Below are 23,600 nucleotides of genomic sequence, written 5' to 3' on the forward strand. Positions count from 1 at the left end.
GTCTTGTCATTAGCAGCATATAACCAGTCCAGACGTCTGACTCGTTGGCTGAATGGTCAGCGTACTGGCCTTCGGTTCAGAGAGTCATGGGTTCGATTCCCGGCCGGGTCGGGGATTTTAACCTTAATTGGTTAATTCCAGTGGCCCGGGGGCTGGGTGTTTGTGCTGTCCCCAACATCCCTGCAACTCTCACACCACACGTAACACTATCCTCCACCACAGTAACACGCAGTTTCCTACAAATGCCAGATGCCGCCCACTCTCATCGGAGGGTCTGCCTTACAAGGGCTGCACTCGGCTAGAAATAGCCACACGAAATTTAATTTACCAGTGCAGACCAGCTGTCTTGTACAGGCCCTTTACGGTTCATCTTTCGTGTTATTCAGTTTCTGTGGATAATGCTCCGTTGTTGCCAAGCCTGTTTAGTGCATTGCTAGCTCGCCGGAGCCGCCGCTTAGTTGGATCTACAACCTGTACTTTCATTTCTTCGTTTTATGCCACTAGAAATCACGACAAACGAAAAATAAAACAGCTAAAACAACAGTTGATATATGGAGAATCAACATTATACACAGAGAAAAAAGCAAGTATTTTGTAGAGAATGCAATAGTGCATATATGAGCGCATATTTTGTCGCTTTAGTGCATATGAATCCATCCCTCTAGAGATAAGATTTCTCCACATAGGGGTAGCGTCAGGAAAGGTATCCGGCCGTTAAAATGGAATATAATACGAGTATATGTACTACTGACTTAAACAAGAGCACCAGTATAAACTTATATACAATTTTTATCCCATCATAATAAGTATTGTAAAACTTCACTTCCCCAGCTAGTGCGTAATGTATCCCAGTCATTTTGCTCCTCCGGGAGAGGCTATTTATTTGAGCACTTAGCTCGTTATTGTGCCAAGTGGAACCTTGTCCTTCAGCTGTGACAGGCTAACGCAATGTACGTGCACCACGGGGCTGCAATATTTATGCCAAGGTCGTAAGTCCCGGGAGAGCACTTCGGGTATTCCCTTAAAGGAAAGAGCGTGACCTCGCCGTCTATTCACTCTCTGGTAATGTGGAAGTCAAATGATCATTGGTCGTTATCATATCGGTTCTAAGCCTTAAGTTTCATTTTTTTTTCAGTTCTGAAAGCATCGCACTTTCAGCTTAACAGAATTATCGATGTTATAGTGATATTTATTTTACAGTGAAGCATTCACCTGAATGAGCTCGTGTGATGGTTCAGTTTGCACGAAACATTAGGAGGCTGCCTGGGTCTGGAAAACTGGAACTTGTTTAAGAGAGATTGGTTTTACGTGCCACTTACTGCTTTTGACGGTTTTAGGAGACGTCGAGGTGCCGGGATATTGTCCTGCAGGAGTTCTTTTACTTGCCACTAAATCTACGGACATCAGCCTGGCGTATCTGAATACCACCAGACTGAGCCAGGATCGATCCTGCCAAGTTAGGGTCGAAAGGCCAGTGCCTCAAACGTCTGAGCCACTCAGTCCGGTATCACAGGAAGATTTCATCACTGTGAAAACATAATAATTAGATCCAGTTGACAATCCAGAATTAAATTTATACTTCGATATTAAAGTCTAGGTTCTCAACTTCTGTCTCAGTTTGTAAGTTCAGAACCTCAGCTTATTTACTCAGTAGTTGGATGTCCAAACACTGAACTTCATATTCAAATTTGAACGTCCAGACACTTAACTCATGCCTAAATGTGAACGCCCAGGCACTCAATTCATGCCTAAATTTGGACGTTCAGGTACTCAATTCGTATCAAAACTTGGACGTCCAGAGACTCGACTTATATCTAGACTTGGAAATCTAAGCACTTAAACCGTGTTCAGACTTGGAAGTCCTTGGAAGACTAGGATATTTTTCCAGTCCTTCAAAAGAGCCAACAACAAGAATTCTTCTTCTCAGGAAAAAAAAACAAACAATCTCCATACACTACGACAAATCAGTTGTTTGAGAAAAGAAAACTTTCAGTGGTGTACAAGAGCTTGTAGAAATTTATTTTAAACATAAATTCTACTCACAAATACGTTATTTAATTGATACGGAGAAGCGTGTTGTTGAGAGTAATCAGCAAGAATCACATGTTTACATTCATTTCCACTGATTTCTAACTTCAGTGTCACACTCTGTGATCCTTTTATAAATATGCGTCAGTGAAACTCACGTGTGAGTTCAATAAAACATAGTGAGAAAGCTTCATTCAAATTTTTACAAAACATATGTGGAGCCACGAAACATGTTATGAACACGATATCATACCGAACACTTTGAGCACGCGTTATGCTTGCTTTTATTTACACCTTAGCAAGAGGATTATATTTTCATGCCAATCTCTCATAATAATAATAATAATAATAATAATAATAATAATAATAATAATAATAATAATAATAATAATAATATCTTACGAATGTAGCTACTGAAATGCAATCTGAGTTGATGCCACCTAGGCAATTTGGATGTTCAGTTTCCACTAACAGATCGGGGCACTGTGTACAGAGACAACTGTCAGCGCTACTACAGTATGAGCGAAACAGAAACGCTACGCAGATGGATTAAAAGGCTGAAGAAATGAAAACCTAAAGTCTTCAGTAGAATTTAGTTCTATATCGTTAAGAACGCTATACTGAGTGCCAGTAAATCAACCAACATGAGACTGACTTATTTGAGCACCTTCAAATAGAACCAGACTGAGCCGGGATTGAGCCCGTCGCTAGAGCGCAAGGCCAGCGCTCTACAGTCTGAGCTACTGAGCCAGGCGCCTGCTGAGATTTGATTTGGCAACCTTAAGCACAACCGCGACACACCTAACCAACGGACCTACGCAGCCTCTTGTGTTGTAAGTGCATTTGTAATTATTTGTGGTTCGGATTCAAGTGCTCACAACGTCATTAATTTCAGTTCTTTAATTTATCGTCCAAAGCAGAGAGACGTACTGCAAACGTCATGACTGTGTTCACATGGATCAGTTCACAAACCTGGTGAGCACAAAGACCAAGAGTAAATCACCGTGAATTAAGCGATTACAGTCTACAGCAATACGCGACATGACGGGAGTGGTTTAGTGTATTTATGAGCTTGGCGGACTGGTATTTGCTGAACATACACAGTAATGTAACTCTGGAAGGTTACATGAATAATGAAATGGAAAAAAACAAGTCAGACAGGAAGAGTAGCGGACACCCGTTGTACTTGAGAATTCTACACGTAGTTAACACCAGTATTTAACGGAGCTCCTACCGGTGAAAAAGCTTCTGCAGACGCTGTTAGACCAATTTCTGGTGAAACAGTACTTATATTATATCTTCTGACATGGACTAAAATAAGTTTGTTACTTTCAACGACTAGTTTCATTCTGATCTTTGGCTTCGATAATATGAAAGTGTCACGGTACGAGCAATGCTAGGAACACCATTTCTAAAGCAAGCAGCAATTTTGGAGTTTTATGTGACTCTTGATATTGTGATCACATCCACAAGGCCCCCAGTTTTACATGAAATCTTATGTCAGAGAACTGGCTTGTTTTTCTCGAGAATTCCGCATGCTTTGGTCGGTATTCGAACCATGACCACCTTAATGAGAAGCCAGAGACGAAGTCACGCAGCTATCATCCACGAACTAACACCATATATATACAAACAGCCTCCGTGATGAATTGTGAGCTGTAAATGCACACATTTCGGGTATGTAATAAAACAGCGTCTGGTTCAGTGAGGAAGGCAACGGCAAACAAGCTCGCTTATTTCACTAGTATGCTTCTTCAGTGGCGCGTGTTCCTTGCTTTGCCTACTGATGGTAGTACTTTCAGGAAGAATATATCTATCGTTCCCTCCCAGTACTGGGGTAAAAACGCGCGTGTTCCAAAAAAGGTGCATACCAGACTTTCTTCAATAATTTCATTACTCTAAAAAAGCTAGAAAAAATATGTTAACTGGTTTGAAAAGAGGAAGATTCAAAGAGACTACCTAAATAGCTTTCAAAGTCATGTTGTGCAACAGAGGGGGGGGGGGGGGGAGAGCACGCTCTTGTGCCATTTTGTGATGAAATAGGAGCGTGTGTAAAATTAGTATAAGTAGGAATCACGACGTGATAGCGCGCACCGCAAAGTGTCGTTCGTAATATTTGTGAGAAAACTCGAGTAGGAGCGTGAGAAATTGTGAAATAGTTGAAAATGCCGTGAAAATTTCGGAAGTATCTCAATGCCTTAAGTAAAAGAAGGTCCAAGCATTCCGGAAATATAAAGAATGAGTCAAAAAGAAATGAACAAGCGTAAGGCAACCTATGCACAGCATAAGAAAACCGAGACGGCCGAGCGCACGAGCCGCAACCGAGTAGATCTATCTAACGAGTAGGTCTAGGGGTTTTAGTAAGTAGAGAGCATATGAGTCACTGGTAAGACCACTTTTTCCAGTGCATGGGACCCTCGCCAGGATTATTTGATTCGAGAACTGTAAACAATCCAAAGACAAGAAACAAAGATTTTTTCCGACAAAAGAGTAGCTTTATAAAAATGTTGCAAACCTTCGGGCTGGAAAGACTTGGTAGAAAAGACACGAGGTACTGGACTAAGCGGTATGTTCCGAGTCGTCAGTGGAGAGATTGCGTGGAATGGTACAAGACGACGAATAAGGTTGAGTCGTGACTTTAAAAGGAGGAAATTACAATATGAAGATAAAGTTGGGATTCAACAGGACAAATTAAGGAAAATATTTGTTTATAGGGAGAGGAGTTAGGGATTGGAATAATTGACTAAGGTTCCGTGGTTTCCCATTTTCACACCAGGCAAATGCTGGGGCTGTACCTTAATTAAGGCGACGGCCGCTTCCTTCCCACTCCTAGCCCTTCCCTGTCCCATCGTCGCCATAAGACCTATCTGTGTCGGTGCGACGTAAAGCAACTAGAAAAAAAAAAAAAAAATTCCTAAGGGAGATGTTCGATAAATTTCCAACTTCTTTGAAATGTAAGAAAAGAGTAGGTAAACCTGGACGACTGCTCTGAATGCAGGGATTGATTGATTGATTGATTGATTGATTGATTGATTGATTGATTGATTGATTGATTGATTGATTGATTGATTGATTGATTCCGTCTAGTTTGTAGAGATAGATACGCCCAAAAATACACAGAAGATGTAAACGAGTCTCTAGGAATGAGAAAGTGTGATTTCAAGACATTCAAAACAGGAGAACCCAGTCAGAAAAAGTCTTCTTTAAATCTTAACTCTGCTCATTCACTTCTTTCTACGCCCAAAAAAGTGCGGCCGTCCCTTTGACACATCCTCCACACATACGTTTTGTTAATTATTTAAGGTCGTATCCACAGGTTTTCTGGCGCCTATGGGATAGGAAAGGACGAGGACTGGGAAGAAAGTGGCCGCGGTCGTCATTAAGCTATCCCCAGGGCTGCCAAGAGTGAGATTCGAACCAGCTATCTTCCGAATGCAAACTAACAGCTACACAACGCGAACCGCCCAGATAACTCGTCCGGAAAAGTTATCATAATTCGTGCAATTACGACCAACAATTACACTGTCTCTATTCTCTAAATGAAGAATAGAAACAAGTTGTCGTACGAAGACAATCATTTTAACTGCTAAGATGGCTGCTGCCCAAAGTGATGAGCTGTTGACGTCTCACAGGCACCAATAACGTTGCGATGGTTGTGTGAACGTTATATCCCACATGTTGCACGAGACAATAGAAACTGAAGTAACATATACAGTGATTATGTTAATGTTAAACCCACTGCATGCATGAAGAGGGGGTTGTTCCAAGTGGACAGCTGTGGTCGCAGATCCCTGGAGACCTCAACAGTTCTTCAGGGAGAACAGCTGTGAGTCCTTGCGAAGTACTCTGGCGGATGCGGAAGTTATTCCGTGATCTGCTCCATACGTGACGATTTCACCCTCTACATTTACGGCGTCAGTTGGTAGGAGACAACTTTCTTTGATTTCCAAAAACGGTTCTCTGTAGTAGATCCTTATCTTGCAGTATGAGTACCGGATGTTTTGAATTTCAACCACTGGTTAGTGGTCGTATAATAACACGCTTGATTTCGTAATGGTATTACCCATTACTTTGTAACCTGTTCAAAACAGAATATACCATCACCTTGCCAAGAGAAAGGCATGTCTACCTGACTGAATGGTCAGCATAGTGGCCTTCGGTTTCCGGTGGATCTGAGGCCTACGTGATTACAGTAATTCAGGAGCTATCTGACGGTGAGATAGCGGTCCCGGTCTAGAAATCCAAGAGGATTCGTCGTGTTGACCACATATCACCTCGTAATCTTCAGGCCTACGGGTTGGACAGCGGTCGCATGGTAGTCGAAGGTCCTTCGGGGCTATTGCCCCATTGTGTGTGTGTGTGTGTGTGTGTGTGTGTGTGTGTGTGTGTGTGTGTGTGTGTGTGTGTGTGTGTGTGTGTGCGGGGGGGATCTCGGTGTGTAAGATATTCACGTCAGAATGCCCCTCTCTCTCTATCTATCTCTATCTCTTTTTTGGGGGGAGGGGGAGTTAACTGACTCTGACTACTATAGAACTGATGCCCTCACAACTTAAAACATTTCAGTACATCGATCCAGCTTCTCAGACTTGCATGAAGATTCAACAGCAGCAATAATAATATTAAAATAAATAAATAAATAAATAAATAAATAAATAAATAAAAATAATAATAATAATAATTGTTACCGTGGTTGGTGGATCAGCAGAGGTGAAAGAAGGTGCTGGGATGAATAGGTCTCAATCTACGAAATTAAAGTTAATTTAAAATTTAACAAGGTTATATTTTCTTTTCAAGATCAGAAAATAACAAATATAACAGGTACTTAGTAGCCTAGCAACAAATCGAGAATGTACAATTACAGTGGTTACAGGATTTGGGCTCCGAGAGCCGGACACACAATTCTTGAGCTATAAGCCCGACTTGACCCATATACAAGATTCAACAAAGGGGCAGAAGACCCCAATCATGCCCAGGAACTCTTGCTCCCAATTACACAGTAAAGCCTCCTCGAGGCACGCAGAAACAAATTTTTTGGGAAGAGCAACCCGTTCTCAAAGTTCCAGCCTATCAAAGGCCACACCAAATTCCACCTTCAAGCTGTCCTCCAAGGACATAGACACAGGGGTAAAAATACCCAACCTACTGAGGCCTATTCACCAAAGAAACAGGACTATTACATGGCCCCAAAATACAAACTTGAGTGGAGGCGTAACTTGCACTCCGAATATACTTTATTAAAAACTATTTGGCTCTAGGCCGCTTATGCAAGGGCTAATCCCATACTACAGAGGTGACTTATAATATATATATATAATATAGGTGCTAGATGTTTCTTCAACATTTCAATATAGTATTTAGGGTCCATATTTCATCTAGGAATTCTAAGGAACCTACTCCAGCTGAGCTCATGCACCCCCAAACCATTAAACAACCTCCACCGAGTTTCACTGAAGGAAGCAGACTTTCTTCTTCGAGTTCTGTGTTCGTTTTCCTCCACACCTTTTTGGGATGTTCTTGAAAAACAGTAAATTTACTTTCATCCGTAAATATAATTCGATCCCGGAATTCTATAGAAGCATGTTTATAGTCTGTAGCATATTGTAGTTTTTCTTCCTATTGTCTGGGGTAAGTAAATGTTTTCGCCTGGTATATCTACATTGATACCCATTCGTATATAAAAACTTTTGAATTGTGGAAGCAGAGATATTATGTTTTAAATCATTTCCTTGTTCATACCTCAGTTTTTCAACACTGATTCTAGGATTTTTCTTAACTTTCCTGAGGATTAGTGTTTTAGTTCGATCGCCTAGTTTGCACAGACGTCCACATCTACGTGCATTTTTGAAAGATTTCCTCTCACCATACCTGTCAATAATTCCCTGAATTGTAGATCTTCGTCTCTTCACATGTTTCGATATTTCCAAAAGCGAATTACAGGAATTATGAGCCGGATTATTATTATTCTCTCTTTTTCTGTTCTTTCTTTCATTTTGCAGCCTATCTCACTGATTGACTGTATCATTTGTTTAGAACGACTGAAGCTCAACTGACTTGGTACAAGATGTGACCTTTACTGCTTACCTGCGTTGCATGGGATGTCATGTCCGGCTCCATGCATAAATAGTTAGCGTGCTGGCCTTTAGTCACAGGAGTCCCGGGTTCGATTTCCAGAAGGGTCAGGAATTTTAACCATCATTGGTTAATTTCGTTAGCATGGGGGCTGGGTGTATGTGTCGTCTTCATCATCATTTCATCCTAATCACGAAGCTTACGTCGCCTACGGGAGTCAAATCGAAAGGCCTGCACCTGGCGATCCGAACATGTCCTCGGACACTCCCGGCATTAAAAATCATACGCCATTTCATTTCATGGGATGTCATCAAGTACTTTGATGTGAAGATAAACCACCTGTAAGAATACTTTTTATGCACCTATATTTCGAACTTATTGGATGATACATTTGTTAAAACAAGCATTTCTAAAGTACTATTGTTATTTCATGTTTCGCAAAATACCGAAATATAGAAAAGTAGTGAAATTTCTAGCAGCCTATGGACAATGCGTCAACTACCAACGACAACATTCCTTAACGTTTAAGGTGTACGTATACTTTTCTCCCATGACTGTATGTATTTAGAAATGTTTGTTTACTCCTCCATATAAAGGTGTGTTAGTTATCTCACGTCCAGGGCGTGATACAAAAGGTTTCATCCTCTAGAGAACTGGATCAATAAGCCTGAATTCACACGGCTTAATGTAATTCTTGCGGTTACCTAATATGTCTGAGTTCAGGTCTCTGTTGTGTGTGTTACCTGTGACTTTCACCTCGACCTTGCATGTGAACCCGCCCACCAACAAACAAGTTTGGTATGGATTACACGGACATTAGAGTGACGTGACGGCTGGAGAAACAAGGGTATTGATGCTGTTCATATACGGCCATTAGAAAGATGAGATTGTAAAGTGGACAACAAGAGAGCAAATTTCAGAATTATTTCCTTTTCATTTCCATAGACTTCTCCTTCAATATATCTGTCCAATCGTTATTAATGATCAAGATCACTAAGTGACAGATATAAAACTATGAAAAACTGAAATACATCGTTAACTGTTGTTATTGTTGTAAGTGTAACTTTATTTTACAGTAGTCGTAGGAGCTTGCGGCAAACATCCTTTTATTATTAAAAATAACAATATTGGTTTTATGCCCCACTAACTACGTTTATGGTTTACCAAGGTGTCGGACTACTGTATTTTGTCCTGCAGGAGTTCTTTTACGTGTTTTAAGTCTATTGAGGAGACTGGTGTATTTAAACACTTTCAAATACCACAGGATTGCCCGACATCGAACCCGTAATGTTAAGCTCAAACAGCCGGTGCTGTGTTGTATGAGCCCCTCACTTCGGCCTTTGTGTTCTTCTATCCGCTTGGGTTCCAAAAAGTGGGTGTAATGCGCCCCTCCAGCAAAAATGAGTATAAGGTTAATTCCTGGAAGGTGGGGGGGGGGGGGCGCAAAGGGCTAATCACTCTATCCCACTTAGTGCCGAAGTTGCAGATGTGGAAGCCTTTACCTTCCACTCCTCCAAGGACCTTCATGGCCTGTACGGAGTGATAGCTTTGCTTGCTTGATAGTTTAATAATGTTTACAAGGCGACCGTGGTCAAATATTGAGTCTGTGTGAGATTGTCGAAGCCTGATGTCCAGTGTTATTGTAAATTAGTGGATCTAGGACCGGCAAAGAAACGGCTCCGATCTGGGAATAACTAGCATTCGTTCATTTTTTTCTGGATTTGAGAAAGTAAAGTCATGTAAAAACACTGCAAGAATGATTGGTGGTAGAAGTCGAGTCCACCAGTCTTCCATATCCAGCATACATTGCTTCTCCGGTGGGCGTATTAAAGCATTAGTTAAAACGGCAAGTAAGACCAACCTTGATCCGCCTTGAAAAGCGTTTCTGTTATTTTCTAAATGTAAAGAGCATAAAAATGCTGATATAGTGACGTCCTCTAATCCAAGCCCATTCCCTTCCCAATCGAAGCCATACAAGTAATGAAATGCATTCAGTAAAACAGAAAGCAAAGTAATATGGATTATTAGACTTACAGTAATTCATACATAGTTAAATAAAACACATACTTTTGTTAGCGGAATTTTCCATTTTTCATTCTCCACCCTAAAATGTTTGGTGTTTAAAATATTAATAATAATAATAATAATAATAATAATAATAATAATAATAATAATAATAATACCAAATTTCGAGATCATGTCCGACTCCTTTGCTGAATGGTTAGCCACTTGCCTTCGGTTCAGAGGGGCCCGAGTTTGATTCCTGGCCGGGTTTGAAATTTTAACTTTGTCTGGTTAATTCCTCTAGCTCGGGAGATAATACACATCTTCATTTACAAATAATACATCAAATTACAAAGCACCATAGAAGCACTTAATAGTGAAAACATCCCCTTCCACGTATGGTTGGTGTGAGGAAAGGCATCCGGCCGTGAAACTGGGCTAAATCCATATAAAGTGCCGGCCCCAAAAATTAGGAAACCGACAGGAAGAAGAGATAGAAGTAGTTCGAGAAGGTCTCAACCATAATTGAGAAAAGGAAATGGTCTTCTTTAAAATAATGGTTCCATAATCGATAGGAAACAAGATCCTCACCTTCCAAGAGTTCCATGGGTAAAAGTAGTTCTTCTTATTTTTACAATCTGATTTACGTCGCACTGACACGGAGAGGTCTTTCGGCAACGATGGAAGAGAAAAGGCCTCGGAGTGGGAAGGAAGCGGCCGTGGCCTTAATTAAGGTACAGCCCCAGCGTTGCCTGGTGTGAAAATGGGTAACTACGAAAAACCATCTTCAGGGTTGCAGACTGTGGGGGTTCGAACCCACCATCTCCCGAATGCAAGCTGATAGGTACGTGACCCAAACCACGCAGCACTTTTTTTTTGGTATTTGTTTTACGTCGCACCGACACAGATAGGTCTTATGGCGACGATGGTATAGGAAAGACCTAGGAATGGGAAGGAAGCGGCCGTGGTCTTAATTAAGGTACAGCCCCAGCATTTGCCTGGTGTGAAAATGTGAAACCACGGAAAACCATCTTCAGGGCTGCCGACAGTGGGGTTCGAACCCACTATCTCCCGATTACTGGATACTGGCCGCACTTAAGCGACTGCAGCTATCGAGCTCGGTCGCAGCACTTGTTCTCGGTAAAAGAACTTCATTAATGTCTAAAAGAAGAGTGTGGTCCAGGCAGAAGACATGAAAAAAAAGGTATTCCGAATGATGCGGAAAGATCTGTACCTAAAAAAAGTAAGGAGAAGAAACGGGACATTCCCTCGAGGAAGAACGAGCAAGAGCAAGCCAGAAAATGAGGGAATGCTGACGATGGAAAAAAAGAAAAAGGAGTAAGTAAAATGAAATGGCGTATGGCTTTTAGTGCCGGGAGTGTCCGAGGACAAGTTCGGCTCGCCAGATGCAGGTCTTTTGATTTGATGCCCATAGGCGACCTGCTCGCCGTGATGAGGATGAAATGATGATGAAGACGACACATACACCCATGCCCCGTGGCAGCGAAATTAACCAATTAAGGTTAAAATTCCCGACCCTGCAAGGAATCGAACCCGGAACCCCTGTGGCCAAAGGCCAGCACGCTGACCATTTAGCCATGGAGCCGGACGAGGAGGAAGTGAAGGAAATTGAATAATCGCAACCCCTATTTGGCTGAAATAAATAAATAAATAAATAAATAAAAAGAAAATAAGAACAAGTGCATACTCCCTTGTTGACAAACTTGCATGCATACAAACATGTGAGAAATTGCAAGCCCGTTTTATACAGTTAAGCTAATGTTCTCAATTATAAGAATATAACTACATTTACTTCGCTTGCTTAGTAATTCGAAATAGATCTGTAAATTCTGCTGCAATGCTCTTATTTATAGGTCTAACTGAATGTTCTCCGTTTACTCTGCTGCAGTGCATTTGTTTGTTGGTCTCTCTTTGTTCAGTCTCAAGGACATTGCTACCCTCCTCTTGATATGTAATTTATCACGTTCATTGGATGCTGATACTGGACTACTGAGATATTCTTAGGAAATCGCATCCTTCCATCAGCCTTTAAAATAATAGGTGAGAGTTTATTTTTACCTTAGCACAAAACTCTGCCTATGTGGAGGACTTAACGAGCATGCTCTTGTGTATCTTATGAAGAATTGGTCTTTGTAGACCGTGCAAAGAACACAGAAATGAACTGAATGAAAGAGAGTGGTCTTCACTTCTTTATAAGACAAACAAATATTCTTTTTGAAATTTTCAAGAAATACTGACTTCCCCATCAGGCGGTACTAGTCTATTTTCAAGTTCTTGAGTTACATCTAGTAGTAGAATAAGGCCTGGTTTCATACCTCACCCCCAGAATGTTCAAAGCATACGTACCATGTGCGCTGAACCAGTGCCCAACCAAGAGTCGAAAATTGGTTTCACTTACAATCGAAGTGTCTCCAGAGGAAATGACGATATACCACATCCCTAATTCTCAGTGGCTCTAACTGTGTGGCACCGGCATTCTGAGTCCAAATTCGCAAATTTGATCCTGCCACAGTCCGATATCAGTAGATTTACCAGCAAACAAACCAAACAAAACCAACGCCTCGACTCTAGTCTTGATGGACCGTAGCCTACCCAACAACCGCTGCTCAGCCCGAAAGCCTGCAGATTACGAGCTGACACGTTGTCAGCGCGACGAATCATCTTGGCTGTTATATCTGGTAGATTTACCAGCATGTAAAAGAACTCGTGCGGAACAAAATTCCGAACCCTCGACGTCTACGAAAACTATTATAATACAGGGACTAATTATTATTATTATTATTATTATTATTATTATTATTATTATTATTATTATTATTATTATTATTATTATTTCGACTGCCTTCGGTCAACATCGACTTTTCGTTTTACTCGTTCATATAGCAGAAAACTTGGAACTCTTTTGGATGGCCTAAGGCCGTGTTTCAAGTTCCTTTTTTCGTGTAAACGCTAAGTGTGTTATCAGAGATCTTTTACAAAACACCGTACAATATGAAGTGCCGAAAGGACTTTTCTCTACTCTTCAAAAATCCGACAACCATGCCGGGTTCGAAATTTTTATCTCCGTCACAATACACATACCTACACTATTCGTGCTCGTAGCTGATGGCCGTATTAAATGCAGCCTTTAACAGAAAGCGGCATAAGTTTACGTTGTCTCTTTTGTTTGTCGTAACGCGTTGTGTTTGCATTTCCTGGGGAGTGTTCATGAGCTGAACAAGCTTCCAAAGAACATAGGAATGCGACTCTCACAGAGGTCTTTCGACTGTGCGCCCTGAAACAGTGTCCTCGCACTAGATGGTGTGTGTTCTTGGCCTCGCTCTTATCTCAGGAATGTGTCCTTCTTGCAATTAACAGCACATACCACTATACCAGGGCCTGAGGTAATCTGATATAAATTAGACGGCCATGGCCTCGTGACTTAGGGAAGAGATCAGTTGCGATATCTGTCAGTGTAAGATGATGAACTACTGTACTGGCAGCTAGATTATGAACTTCTTCCACAACCTCCGAGTGAATGCTAATGCAGCACGGTGAGTGTTGAGACTTCCAGATACGAAGAGGTGTACTGTATTCCCCTGCCTCACTAGACGTGCTCTAAGATAGAGCCCACATTGCTTCCACTTACTTGTGCCAGGTTCCTCTATGTCGTCTTTTCTATTCGACCTCCCTTGGTAAACACATCCCTTCATACCCCAACTGCATTCATGTGGTAGGGCCTTGAGCAGATGGCAGAGATAGGCACAAATTCTCGTTGCGGTGGTTTCACTGGTTCACATACGAGTCGAAAGTCAACTGAAAGCAAAAGAAGAAGCAGATTGGGACAGAGTGTAGCAAACAAGGTTGTATGACATCGTCCTGTGCTGAACGGCAGTGTCTTTTAGCATGAGGAGTCCTTGCCAACCTTCATTGTAACCTGCTGCAGCTTTTCTTGAAATTTCATTCAAAAATCTGATCATTTAAAACCTTTATCCACAAAGTGAGTCGGTTTGTTTCAGGAGCTACTACCAACTCTGTGTAGCGACAACAATGATTTCTGTATTTAAGATAGAGAAGGTAAAAGTCTACGAGATGTAGTTATTCCAGTAGAAAAGGTGAAAAAACTTATGCTAGACGATACCATAAGTATATGCGTGATGAGCTTCACCGTTGCTTTCAATGGACAATTCATTTTCTAAGTCCATATCCTTTCTTACTAATGCCTGGCATTATTTAAAATTTCCAACATGGACTACAGTTCTTTATAGAATTGAACTAGTTTTGTTAAGATTACTACGAAGCGTGCAATTTCGGAATCTCCAGTATGAAGATGAAAAAGTTACTCCCGGTGCATTTGAAAGCTACAAGTAGAATTTACAATAGAATATCTTGAGTTAAATAAATAAATCCTCGAAATTTAAAATAACAATAATAATAATAATAATAATAATAATAATAATAATAATAATAATAATGGTTTTACGTCTCGTTAATTCTTTCATGGTTTTCGGAGACTCTGAGTTGCCGAATATTTTCTACCATAAGAGTATTTTACGCGCCAGTAAATCTATCGACACCGGGTTGGCGTACCTGAGCACCTTCAATACCACTGGAATGGACCCCGCGCTGCCATTTGAATTACTACATATATTCTTTATTATTTCCGTAATGGGTACTGTTAAGCATGATTTATTTTTCAGGGTAGAAGATAAACTTCGCTGCTCATATTGTATCTAACATAAATAGTTTCTTATCGCATATGGTTATGAGGAGTGACTAACATACGGGAATTTCGGAGCAACAAATCGTTAGGATGGATAGGAAATCTAGTTCTTGTGCTGGAAATAAAGGTTTGGGGCACATTACACACACACAAAAAAGAGTAGCAGTAATTGTTCATAGAAGGATTTGATTAATGCCAGACCTTGACATATAAACATAAACGATGCAGAGAAATGTCACTGGAGAAGAAGCGACCAACGAAGATCGCGTTTCGTTCATATTTCAAGTCTCTTGAATTCTTGTCGATGTACATCATAGCGTGCCATTTCTGCCTGTATTTCTATTCACACGTGCGATGTGTTAAGGTTGAGCTAACAGCATCATCCTAAATTTTCCGGCTCGCTAACGAACTATAGAATATTCCAATGTTACCCGTTTATGAAAGCAAGACCTCAATATACTTTGTACACGACTTTGGGACTAAAAGTTCATTCTCGGGCCGATGACCTAGATGTTAGGCCCCTTAAAACGACAAGCATGATCAAAAGTTCATTCTCATGCATTCTCTGCCGAGTAGGCTAGTTCATCCATTAGCTTTCAATTAAACCTGGATTATTATTATTATTATTATTATTATTATTATTATTATTATTATTATTTCTGGGCTGAGTGGTTCAGACGTTTGAGGATCTGGCCTTCTGACCTCAACTTGGCAGGTTCGATCCTGGTTCAGTCCGGTGGTATGTGAAGATTCTCAAATACGTCAGCCTCGTGTCGGTAGATTTACTGGCAAGTAAAAGAACTCCTGCGGGACTAAACTCCGATACCTCGGTGTCTCCGAAATCAGTAGTAGTTATTGGAACGTAAAATACATTATTATTATTATTATTATTATTATTATTATTATTATTATTATTATTATTATTATTATTATTATTTGTTGTTGTTTCCGTGCAGAATGACCGATGCCAACGTAACCAAGTTGAAACACCGGATCCCTTAAGATATCCGAAGTTAAACAACATTGGTCTTGGTAAACACTTGCATGGTAGCCCACGTTGGCTAGAGGAGGAACGGCAAGGAACTGGCCACCCAAACGCAAGTAACCTCCGGCTCAGGATGTCTGGTCACTGATACTGCAGTTCATTACAGGAAGTCGGGAGACAGTGGTTCAAATGGTAGCAGGGTGCTGGCTGGGGGCAATGAGGTGGTCATCAACATCCAAGTTTGGATTAAGCACTTGGATTTTTCTATTTTTGAGTGACTCAGACGTTCGAGTGCCGGCCTTCTGAGCCCAAATTACCAGGTTCGATCTCTGCTTAGTCCGGTGTTAGTTTGAAGATGTTCAAATTCGCTAACCTTGTGTCGGAAATCTACCAGCCTCTAAAAGAACTCCTGCATCAAAATTGCGATATCACGACACCTACAAAAAGCGTAAAACTGGGGCGTATAAATCTTTCTTTCCCGTTAGGGTCTTCTAGGGACTTCGTGACAATTTCAATGCTACATCATTTGTTGTTCCTTCTTCTTTCTCCAGTACTCGTTCATCTTCTCTCTATGCCTCCTTTTCGTCTCCTCGGACAATGTTGAGCCTGTTTCCCTCCCGATCCTGGAATACTTCCATCTTTAACACTTTCTTTATAAAAATATCTCTCTCTTTTGCTTCTTCTTCTTCCCTTATGTTGTTTCTTTCCAAATCTTTCTTGACTTCGTGAATCCGGGTTGTTTTTTGACTTCTTGTTCCACAGATATTTGAAGATCCATTTTGTATAAATGTCCAAAAAATATCAATCGCCTCTTTCGCATTGTATCTGTTACGTTTTCTATGTTCCGGTATATTTCATCATTACTTCTTGATTTCCAGAGTTCTCTAGTTCTTAGCGGACCGAGTAAACAAATCCACAGTCTGTTTCCAGTCATTTGACCGTGTCAGGAATGGAATGAATGAAGCCCCCATCTAGCGGCGAGGATAGGAATTGTGCGGCTGCCGAAGCCTAGGACAATGATTAATGATTGACAGATGAAATGAAATTATATTGGTGAGTGTTGCTGGAATGAAAGATGACAGGGAAAAGCGGAGTACCCGGAGAAAAACATGTCTCGCCTCTGCTTTGCCCAGCACAAACTTCACCGGGATTTGAACCACGGAACCCAGCGGTGAAAGTCTGGCGCGCTGCCGCCTGAGCTACGGAGGCTTCTTCTTAGCAGACCGAGTATTTTCCGTTTAATTTTTCTTTCCAGTACTTCTAATTTATTCAGCTTGTAATTCAATACTAGACATTCACTCGCGTATAGGCATTCCGGTTTGACTACTGTGTTGTAGTGTTGTATTTTGAGGTTTTTAGATAAACATTTGTAGTTGTAAATATTCCTAGTTTCCGTCTTGTGTATACTTACTTCTACAGCAGATTTTTCCAAATCATTTTCTTGAATTGTTTGTCCCAAATATTTCAATTTCTTTACCTTCCTTATTCGACCAATTTCTGTAATTAGAAATTGTTTTTTTTCTAAACAAATTCTTAAACCAGTTCTATTGGCTATTTCTTCCCAGAGATTGACTTGTATTGTTGCATTTTTCAGGTTTCCTGAAAGTATGGCAAAATCATCTGCAAATGCTAGACAGTCTATTTCAGTTTATATTATTATTATTATTATTATTATTATTATTATTATTATTATTATTATTATTATTATTATTATTACTTAGTGATAAACAAGTCTTTGTAGCTCAAAGTATTAGCAGAACAACAAATATTTTGATGCCATACTTCACTCGTACTGAATTGTTGGCGATGCTGGAATACACTCAGCAGGCTGTAGAACGAGGACCGCTCAAGTTTCAGTCTTAATGTCTGCAGTCCAGCAACGTTGTTTGTCAGATCATTTGCTATGCGTCTGTTCATTTAATCAGTTACTTGACACACTACACACGTGACTTCAGAGCACGCAATTCCAAGTTGACCTCTTTGTTTCATCACGTTTATTTCTTGTTAAGGCGCGCCTCGCGACTTCCTGTAATGAACTCTGGTGACAGAGACGGGACCTTGCTAGAGGAGCTATCCTTGTGGCTAGTGGAATGCTGTAATGACGACTATCAGCACAATAATTACTCAGGTTCCCTGGTATATTGACAACACAACTCGCGGTGCCGGGCTGACATTTTTTCATATTATTATTATTATTATTATTATTATTATTATTATTATTATTATTATTATTATTATTATTATTATTATACCGCGTTTTCCACACCTGTGCGGTCACGGCTACGAACGGTGTCGCGCATCTGGATTTACCTGTTTTACGGTCGGATGCCCTTCCTGACGCCGACCCTATCTGCAGGGATGTAATCACTATTGCGTATTTCTATAGTGGTTGGTAGTGTGGTGTGTTGTCTGAATATTAAGATGAGTGTCTTTTCCTCGAGCCAGAAGAATTAATCACACTCGGCCGGAAATCGAACTTGGGACCCTCTGAACCGAAGGCTTCAACACTGACCATTCAGCCAATTATTATTATTATTATTATTATTATTATTATTATTATTATTATTATTATTATTATTATTATTATTATTATTATTATTATTATTCCAACTAGCTCTCTGGCTAACAAATCTCCAACCTTCAGTAGTTCTCTCACCATATGTCCTTCATTTAAGAGGGAACGAGTTGCCTGCATGGTTCAGGTATATAGTTGTTAATCTTGCATTCAAGAGGTGATGGGTTCAAACTCCTCTGTCTGCAGCCGTGATGATGGTTTTCCGTGGTTTTCCATTTTGACAATCTAAAAGTTTCTGGGACTGCACTTTAATTAACGGAGGCCATGGCCGTTACTTTCCTATCTTAATTTTGCCGAAAATCTTACCGGAGTGAGATCGTCATTTAGCCGCTACGAGAAAATGAAAATATAAGATAACTGGAAAGAAATACATTGGCACACATTATTCGGTACTTTAACTTGGTTCACTGACTTCAGGGTGTAGAGAAATCTCTCTTTCTCTTACCCGAAGGCCCCATATTTATTTCCAGGTTTGTTTAAGGAATCCCATCTCCATCAATCGTACAATGTATTTTCTTCTTCTCCTTCTTCCTGGCGAATTAGTGCAGTCTTACAGATGATACTAGACACTGCTGTCAAGCGCCCGTGATTATTTAGCCTGCAAGTGAAGTGATGATGGACTGAAAGTTGATAACTGTAACTGACAGAAAGGTATCAGGGTAGACAACTTTTAAACGTAGCAAATGCTAATACTAGCAGCTATCATTAGAAGACTGCCGGATTCAGTCGTAGGGGTAATGGGGAATGAGGAACCGATCACAAGACCCAGTATTTAATAGCGTCATGATAAGAGACGTGGACACAGAAAATATGTTAGAGCTAATAAAGGATCCTGAAGACACAGAAGCTTGTAGACGAAAATGGAATGATCAAGTTTGATAAAAGGTCTGGGTTCGTGTCTGTACTCCTTCTGCTAGTTACTTTATGAGAAGCGCTTATACCTATAACCATTAACAGAACTCTTGTGCACTAATATTCAGTAGTAAACTTCATGTTGAAATATTCCAAGCTCTTTAGGCTTCTTCAATCTTGAGTTCACCAGATTTACTTCGTAGTCAGGCAATGGGTTTATCAGTTGGATTGCCACACTTTTCCAAGTCGTTGGCGGCTAGTGTACCTTCAGACACCACTGATAGTCTCCTTTGTAGGACAATGCACTGACGATGCACTAGAGAAGGTATGTACCTCCACTTGTATCAATGCCTGCCTTTGGCTTGAATTCCAAGAAGAGAACCATAATTTAATGTCATCGATTGCGAATATTAAAGTATTCAAACTGTTAGGCTTTTTCAATTTTTTTCTTTTTTGCTAGTTGCTTTACGTAGCACCGACACAGATAGGTCTTATGGCGACGATGGGACAGGAAAGGGCTAGGAGTGGGAAGGAAGCGGCCGTGGCCTTAATTAAGGTACAGCCCCAGCATTTGCCTGGTGTGGAAATAGGAAACCACGGAAAACCATTTTCAGGGCTGCCGACAGTGGGGTTCGAACCTACTATCTCCCGAATACTGGATACTGGCCGCACTTAAGCGACTGCAGCTATCGAGCTCGGTTTTCAATAAATTACCAGCTTTCCGCCCCATTGTGGCAGCGAGCTCATTAGTTGGATTACTACACATTTCAAAGACGCCGGTGGTTAGTGCACCGTTGAGACACCACGACAAGCATTAATGTTGTCTAGCAACGAAGAATTGGTTCTAATTGAAAATCATTATTGTCATAATATTCAGACTGACCTACACGACAGAAACATGGACAATCACCACTATCACTTACCAGCTCTTGAAAGTCTCTGAAGCCTGGAAATACCCGTCGAAACAATGCCCTCAATCATCAAATTACTACATTTCTGAAAACACCAGTGTTCAACTTACCCAGACGTCACTGGACAACACTGGGCCGTGTTGGGACTGGAAAGGGTAGATGTAGTGTTATGTTCAATAAAGCGAGGTATTGAATCTCACTAAAATATTACTGTAGGGCTAATTGTACAGATAGACCTCGCTGTCTTCGAATGTAAACTTCGGGTATTCTAGAATACCACGACAAATCTCCGCCATGAGAACGACCAAGCTCTTCAAGGGTCTCTAACCACCACTTGGAACCCTACTGTGAATAATAATAATAATAATAATAATAATAATAATAATAATGGATTTACGTCCCACTAACTACTTTAACGGTTTTCGGAGACGCCGAGGTGCCGGAATTTAGTCCCGCAGGAGTTCTTTTACGTGCCAGTAAATCTATCAACACGAAGCTGACGAATTTGAGTACCTTCAAATACCACCAGACTGAGCCAGGATCGACCTTGCCAAGTTGGGGTCAGAAGGCCAGCGCCTAAACCGTCTGAGCCACTCAGCCCGTCTACTGTGAACTTGAGATATGCAAACTTGTATACAGTATATAATATGTGTGGGTGAAATATTAAGTAGGTTATGTGTGCATATAATTACCATCATTTCTATAAACTGAAATCGGAGGGTCTACAGCCCTTATTAAGAATCTGCCAGTGTGACTGCTGTTCATCCAGCTCGTCTGAAGACAGGGGTTTTAGGGTGTCACGTGGTGGGTGTGAGAATTTCCTCAACAGTACTGCTTGGCTTTGTCGATCGTGACCCCTGCCTTTCAAATTATACAGCCCCACGCCTGATCTCACGAGGCTGAATAAAGCCCGTTTCACCCCATGCCAAGATTAAAATCCTTGGACGAGGCAGGAATCGAAGGCAGGGCTACCTGACAAGAAGACACGTTAAACAGGCATTCATCATAGCTTCATTTTCGCTATTCCATTTATTACGATAGATGTAACAAATGCTATATAATAATTTCGTGTGGCTATTTCTAGCCGGGTGCAGCCCTTGTAAGGCAGACCCTCCGATGAGGGTGGGCGGCGTCTGCCATGTGTAGGTAACTGCGTGTTATTGTGGTGGAGGATAGTGTTATGTGTGGTGTGTGAGTTGCAGGGATGTTGGGGACAGCACAAACACCCAGCACCCGAGACATGAGAATTAACCAATGAAGGTTAAAATCCCCGACCCGGCCGGGTATCGAACCCGGGACCCTCTGAACCTAAGGCCAGTACGCTGACCATTCAGCCAACGAGTCGGACTAACAAATGCTATGACACACAGTTATTGTTGCTGTACCTCACTGAACTAGCTAAACGTTAGAGTTGAGGAATAACTGTGTCATCTTCATCTACCTGCGGTTCACCTCCCACTCACAAGGTCGCCTACTCGAGTCCCGATCAGACAAGGTATGTCACCTTGAAAACAAAATGAGGACGCCCTCTCATGTCGCTATGACTTGCCAGAACCCCTAGCGCGCCTCAATCTAACAGAACGTATATAGTAACTTAACTTGATGACGTTTAACCAGGGTCAGGTGAAAGTTTCTGGTCTGAGTGTATGACGCTCATCTGCAAAGCGTACCGCACTGTACAAAGGAGTGCCTACATCCATTGTGTTTACAGAACAGTGGTAAAAATGTTCTGGCAGGTAGCAAGGAATTTCCGCATAGCCTATGTAACTTCGATGTAGTGGATGAAGTGCATATTATGCTGTTTGGGTCATGAGCCACCATAGACTGGTTTTATACAGTCCTCCACACTGTTCTGAACTTGCCATTTCCTCGTTATTATTGTAGTATAGTTAGGATGTCATTTTTCACGTCTCGGCTAACCCCTTTATCTTCCCTTATGCCGGGCTGAGTAGCTCAGACGGTTGAGGCACTGGCCTTCTAACCCCAACTTGGCAGGTTCGATCCTGGCTCAGTCCCGTGGTATTTGAAGGTGCTCAATTACGTCAACCTCGTGTCGGTATATTTACTGGCAAGTAAAAGAACTCCTGAGGGACTAAATTCCGGTACCTTGCATCCACGAAAACCGTAAAACAGTAGTTAGTGGGACGTGATGCCAATAACATTATTATTAACTTCCCACCAAAACTGACTGGGTGTCTGTAAATGAATACTACGAATCTATCTCGTTTCTAGGCTGAATTTTGATTCATCATTCTCCTCTCGCTAACTTAAGCATTCTTCCGCAACATAATATTTCAGAGGATTGCATTCTTCCTTTCTGCACCAACCGTTGTCGTGTTTAACTTTTATGCAACGTTTCACTCCACACATATGTCTCCAGAAACATATTTCAAGTACGCATATCTATGTTTGAGAGAGGTATACTGTGAACCAGATTGCATAGTCTTGCTAGGATGAATATTGAAACTATTGCTCGCAGAATAACAACACTGCATCTAGACAAGCGCCTGAAGGTAAGCAGCCCACCTGACGCCTGCCCGTTGTCCGAGCCAGCGCAGTGGCGCAACGCTGCTTTTGCCCAGTAAACGGTCGCGTGTTACCTTAGTAACTCACGTTGCACAGGTCACCTGCAGCTGCCACGTGCTGGAGCCACGGAAGAAGTCGACTTTATTTAAATAATATTATCTTACGTTATTCACTACGCCATTAATTGAAAGAATGTTATCGTCAAGGTTCCAAAAATTTAAAAAATAATTGTAGTAATTAGCACAATTAAGAAAAATTTAAATGGCAAAGAAACTCTCAGCATTATTCCGAATATATATCGTCGCTGCTGTGCCAAAACCGCGAATGGTCGTGCTATTCCTATCCATTATTTCCCTTCAGATTGGTCACGCCTCCCAGCCACGTATTGATAATAATGTGCAGTACATCAGAACAATTTTCGTTGAGTTCATTTTCCTATGGGCGTGTGTAAAGGAAAATGAAATGAAATACATCATACTCTAGGAGCAGGTAAATTTGTTATGCAAACATTCATTCCTACAGTTCTGTACAGTACGGTTCATTTTCCTTTACACATTCTTATAGGAAAATGAACTCCACGAAATTTGTTCTTATGGATTGCATATCAATATGTGGCTGGAAGGCGTGACCAGTCTTCAGGGAAATAACGGGTAGGAAGAGCATTGTCACAGTTTCGGTTTTGGCATAGGAGCGACGATATATATTCTACAATTTTGTTTTACGTAGCACCAACGCAGATGGGTGGATAGGAAAGGGCTTGGAGGGGCAAGGAAGTGGCTGTGGCCTTAATTAAGGTACAGTCCCAGCATTTTCCTGGTGTGGAAAACAGGGCTTCCGACAGTGAGGTTCGAACCCACTATCCCCAGGATGCAAGCTCACATCTGCGCGCCCCTAACCGCACGGCCAAATCGCCTCGTGACAAAATAT

General features: G+C 41.2%; 1 protein-coding gene across 1 annotated transcript in view; it reads left to right on the forward strand.

Moving 5' to 3' along the window:
* LOC136874435 (puratrophin-1) overlaps nt 1-23,600 on the forward strand; it is a 1,332,114-nt gene that overhangs the window by 1,069,698 nt on the left and 238,816 nt on the right. The window lies entirely within an intron of this gene.

This window comes from Anabrus simplex, chromosome 5 (assembly GCF_040414725.1).
Source record: "Anabrus simplex isolate iqAnaSimp1 chromosome 5, ASM4041472v1, whole genome shotgun sequence".
NCBI lineage: Eukaryota > Metazoa > Arthropoda > Insecta > Orthoptera > Tettigoniidae > Anabrus > Anabrus simplex.